Below are 5,952 nucleotides of genomic sequence, written 5' to 3' on the forward strand. Positions count from 1 at the left end.
GGGAAATAATAAGCACAAAGTGACGTTTAAGGTATGTTTGTTGTCAGCTGGGTCAAGCTGGGCATCTGGAGAGCTGCTCCGAAGCGCACATGGTTGGGTCTGCGTTCACCAGTGTGTATAGGGAAGTGTTGGGCACCAGGAAGTACAAGCCACACACCCGGCTGGCAAGTGGGGGAGCCAGGACTCCTGCAGGGCTGCCAGGCTGCGGTCTCCTCCCTGCCCCATGACCTGTGATCTCAACTGCTCTTGTCACACTGTGTCCCCAGAGCATCCTGAGGGGGAAGGAGAGCCCAGCACTGAGAACCCAGGATTTAGTTTCTAGATCACTCTGCCATGCAACAAGTACTTCTGGAGCACCCGACCAGGTACACTGTGGAGGGAGAACAGACTCGGAGGAGGTGGAGGCATTTGCCATGAAATGATCCACAGAGGAAGCCCCTACACCCCTACCACCACCCAGATGTCAGGACATTGTGACTGCGGTGAGCACCCTGGACCAACCAGGGGCGGGAGCAGAGGGATGTGCAGTGGAAAAGGATAGGAAGAAAAGGTGTGAAGGTGCAATGCCCAAGTCACAATCAGGTACAGTAGAAAGTGATTCAACGAATTTGGGATTCAGTCACAGACACCTATAATTCTCTCCATTCTTTGGTACAGTAAGTCCCTGACTTATGAACAGCAAGTTGCGAGCTTTTGCAGGTGTGCTATATAAGACTCACTTTGTTGGGTCACCAACAAATCTGACTTACAAACAGATCTTCCAGAATGGAAGTTGTTCATAAGCCGAGGGCATACTGTCTGTTGGAGATGCGAAGGTAGGTGTGGTGGGAAGGTCGGAGTGTGGGGGAGGTAGCTCTTCTAAAGACTTGGCTCTGAAAGGGCTTGAAGCTAGAAAGGACGGTGAGGATGCATCTGTCAGCTCTCCCCATCACAGAGACACAGTGTAGAGAAGGAGAGATTTCATGTGGCTCACAGCTTCGGAGAATTCAGTCACTGGTTGGCTGGCTCCACCACAGGACCATCCTGGTGAGAGGGTGGGAGTGGGTGGGAGGGTGTGGTGGGGCACAGCCGCTGAGCTCATGACAGCTGAGAAGCCGAGCAAGGGAACAGCACCAGACAGGTAGGGATGCAGGACCAGACACGGACGCCAAGACTCTGCCCCCATGACCTCCCCAAATGTACCTAGAACTGTGCCCACCAACTGCCCCCCAGCAGATCCCAAAGCCAATTAGGCTGACACTCCACCTTAGTCACCACCCAAGAGAAAGGTCAGTTTCATTTCTGGTTTTGTTTGGTTTTGATGGTTTTGTTTTTAGTTTGAGGTAGTGGCAGAGGAGAGACTGGTAATATGGGTGCGGCCAGGTCAGCAGGCAGCAGGAGAAGTTTCGATGAGCAGGCAAAGAACCTGCCAGCCAGCAAGCCAGTGACCCTCTTAAATTGGTGTTTCTGCACAAAGGCATTTGCGAATGTGTAGGAGCTGCTTTAGCTGTCACAATAACTGTGTTTGGCACTTAGTGGCAGGGCCCTGAATCTAGGGTGGCCCTGTATGACCAAATCTCCTGCATCCAGGCCACATTTCCCATATTCTACAGGATGCTTATCAAGCGCAAATCAATTGGCCAAGGATCTGTGCCTAGAACCCAACTCTGTTTTCCACATAAACCCACAATTGCTTTTTGTACATAGTCATGGTCACTAATTCTTAGGGAAGAGCCTCAAAATCACAGTACTGCATCCTTGTCTTTGAATGATAGTTGGATTCCTGGGACACCAAGTGTCACATTCCATTTGCCTAATGGCTCTGGAGTTTCTACATGCATGACCTCAATGATGTGCCCCAGAGGTGTGTAAGCATGCAAGAGGTTAAAAGAGAAATAATTCACTTGCGCATTTTCAACAAAGTCAGATCTCCCAGTTAGCATTACATATGTACATGGGGAAAAGAGTTTTTAGAAAGTTGAGTCTCATTCGGGTTGCACGATGATGACATGGTGTTGAGATTTAGATTTTGGATGCCCCTCAGTGCCTTTTGTATTTGGGTTTTTGGTTTGTTTGTTTGTTTGTTTGTTTGTGGTACTGGGGATTAAACTCAGGACCTTAGTTTTGCCAGGTGGGCACTTATGCCACTGAGCTATCCCCCGAGCTGATCATGAGGTGATGCACTTGTCGGTGGATTAATGCACTAATGAGTTCAGAGCTGACTCGCTGTTGGAGTAGGAGCTGGTTGGAGCAGGTCACCGGGAATGTGGCCTGGAAGGCTGCATCTTTGTCCCCAGCTCCTCCCCTCTCCCTCTCCCTCCCTGGTGCCATGATAGGAGCCCCTTTGCCCTACCAGGCCATTCTACTGTGCCCTCGCTCTGTTTGAAGCTGCCAACCACAGACTGGAACTCAATGATCAGAATGCAAAGGTTAAGGAGGCACTCAACATATTTTTAAGGCCAGCTCTGCGTTTGCAAGACAAAGTGAAAGCTTCCTTAAAGCGAAAAGACAATCACATTTACATAAAATTCTAGGGCTGGGGACATGGCTCTGTGGTGGAGCACTTACCTGTCATACAAGGTCCTGGGTTTGATCTCCAGAATACACACACACACACACACACACACACACACACACACACACCAACCAAACTAACAAATAGACAGACAAAAATGCTGAAATTCCAGAAAGCAAATAATCTAATATATAGTGACAGAAAGCAAGGTTGGTTACCTGTGACAGAAGGGGGATCGGTGAAAGGTGGTTATACAAGTCTATATTTGTCAAACCTCATTGATGTGCACACTTTTAAGATAGGTGCATTTCTAATATGAAATTCTAGCTCCATAAATTTTATAAAAATCTTATATATTCACCATTCTTCAGCAACAAGCCCAGACATCATGTAATCTGATGCTCACATTCATCAGCTCTAAATGAAAATAAGAAAAAACTTACTTGATTAGATTGTCAACAAGGTCAGGAAAGAGCTGTGAGAAAGGCTTTAAAAATGGTAACATAGAATGCAAGTGGTACCAGGTGTGGTGCATTGCTCCAGCTACTCAGGAGGCTGAGGCAGGAGAATCATAAGTTCAAAACCTGTGTGGAGGGCCAGCCAAATAGCTCAGTGGATTAAAGCGCCTGCAAGCAGGATCAGGGGCCGGGGGTTCAATCCCCCTGCCTGCCATGCCGGCCCTGCCCCAGGGCGCGCTAAGAGGTAATTGCGACTGGGTGTGTTGGCACGCACCTGTAATCCCAGCTCTTGGGAGGCTGTAAACAGGCGGATCACTGCGAGTCCGATCTAGAAGCAAGACCCTGAACACCCTGTAGACCCTTCCCTAAAAAATACAAAACAAAAATAAAAACCTGTGTGGACAATTTACCAAAAGTCTTTCAAAATGAAATTGTGTAAAAGGACTAAGGTTTTAGAACACTTGCCTAGCATATATAAGGCCTGAGTTCAATCCTCAGTATCAAAAAAGGGCAAATGTTAGTTACAATTAATTTTTATAAATGCAGGAGAATATAACATGCTAATGCATGAGGTTTTTTTGTCTTTTTGAAACAGGATCTTGCTATGAAGCTCAAAGGCTGGCCTTGAGCTCACTTTGTAGCTCAGGCTGGCCTTGCACTCATACCAAGCCTACCTCAGCCTCCCAAGTGCTGGGATTACAGGTGTGCACCACCACACCTGTAATGAATTTGTTGTCTCCTGCAAAATTCATGTGGAAAATTAATCCCCACTGGCACATATTAAGAATTGTGGCCTGTAGGAGGCGCTGTGGTTTGGACTTTAAGCATATGTCCCAGGGTTCCTGGGTTGAAGTTTAATCACATGACCAGAGGGTGGGAACTTAATCTGACTGGTGTTTATAGGCCTTTGGGAGGTGATTAGGATTAAATGAGATCAGGGAAGTGACTTCATAACAAGAGAGCAAAGACACATAGAGACACATGTGCTGCCTATCTCCCGCTATGTGACACTCTGCACCATCTTGGAATGTTGCCAGCAAGAAAGTCATCATAGATGTGGGTCCTTGACCTTGGGCAAGAATCATGAGCCAAAATGAACCTCTTCTGTTTAGAAAGTTAGCCTACTTCAGGTATCTTGTTATAGTGACGAATGAATAAATACAAGAGGTAATTCAGGCAAAGCCCTTACAAATGGAAGAGGTCATAATAGCAGTTCTTTCCCTCACCTTCTGCCATGTGAGGAGAAGCCTTCATTCTCTCTGGAGGAGGCACCAGCAGCAGAGAGCAGCCTCACCAGGCCGCTGCTGCACACCGACCTTGGACTTCTCAGCCTCCAAGGGTAGGAGAAGCCAGCGTCTGGCCTTTATAAATTTTCTGCCTCAGGGCTGAGGAGATAGCCCAGGGGCTTAAGCACCTGCCTGGCAAGTGCAAGGTCCAAATTTCAATCTCCAGTACTGCAATTAATTAATTAATTTCCTGCCTCATATATTGCTTAAAAATTCCCATTTCAGGCTCCCTTCATAGAGAATCTGACCTAAGACACCAGAAAGCCCAACTTCAAAGAGCAGGGGAAGGAGCAGGAAAAAGTAGCCATCCAAAGAGGGTGTACGTCAAGGGGAAGGGGTGATTGCTGGTCATGGAGGTTTTGGTGGGTGATGAGGCAGCACAGTGGCCCCTTCTCGAATCCCTCCACTCACCATGTATCCTTTCTCTTTCTGGGTCCCGTGTTCCCTGTGAGATAAAATCCATAGTCCTGGGTCTGCAGAGATAGCTCAGAGGCATAAGCACCTACCTGGCAAGCACAAAGTCCTGAGTTCGATCCCCTGCCCTGCATGCCATCCCGTGGGCCAACCCCAGAACTGAGGGTGGTAGTGCACAGCTATAATCCCAGCATTTGGGAGGTTGGCACAGGAGGATCACTATGAGTTCAAGATCAGCCTGGGGGCTATAAGGCCAGCGTGAACTGCATAGTGAGACCCTGTCTCAAAAAAAAAAAAAAAAAAAAAAAATACAGTCCTCAGATTGTCACTTTTAGGGCCCTGTGCAACATCATTGGCCTGTAGCTCCTTCCCTGCTCAGCTTCCCCTGAATGTCACAGCCATGTCCTCCTATTCTAACCCCATCAAACAGCAAGGTCATTTCACTAACTCCTCCATGGAACTGTCCCTAACGGCTCCATGTCACCTCATACCCATTTGATCATGGGCTGAAGCTCCAAAGTTGCAGTTAGCCCAGGTATTTTATTATTGTAATGGAAAGCTGACTAACACACATGGTACCCTTATACAAAAAAGAACAAGGCATGGCCTATAATCCCAGCACTCCGGGGAGCTGAGGCACGAGACTTGCAAGATCAAGACCAGAACTGGGAAATATAGCAACCTATAGTGATCTTGTCTCAAAATAAAAATATAAGAAAAGGGCTGAGGGTGTAGCTCAGTGTAAAGGCCCTGAGTTCAGAGACAGAGACAGAGAGGAGGCAACTTCAGACACAAATACACAAAGGGATGATGAGGAGACAGAGACAGACATGGAAAGGCAGGTCACACAAGAAAGGAGGCCGAGTGACAGGGCCACAATCGAGGAATGCAAAGGCTCTGTGGCAATGCTCAGAAGATGGACCAAGCAGGGACAGGGGCTCCCAGGGCCCTTCCAGGGACTGTAGCCTGCTAAGCCCATGACCTCCGACTTCTGGCCTCTGGGACTGTGAGAGAATACATTGCAGTAGTTTAAGGTCCCTAGTTCATGACATTTATTATAGCAGTCCTGCAAACTGATTCCCAAGCCATGGAAATAGCTCAGTGGGCTAAGCACCTGCCAGGGAAGCGTAAGGACCCAGGTTTGACCCCAGGTACTGCGTGCCGCTATGGCCCCTGGGTGTGCTGTGCCAGCCATGGAAACCAGGTGTGGTGGCACATGCCTGTAATCCCAGCACTGGAGAGGCTGAGACAGAAGGATCACTATGAGTCTGAGCTACATAGTGAGACCCTGTACCAAATA

The sequence above is a fragment of the Octodon degus genome, unplaced genomic scaffold (assembly GCF_000260255.1).
Source record: "Octodon degus isolate 3935 unplaced genomic scaffold, OctDeg1.0 scaffold00184, whole genome shotgun sequence".
Taxonomy (NCBI): Eukaryota; Metazoa; Chordata; class Mammalia; order Rodentia; family Octodontidae; genus Octodon; species Octodon degus.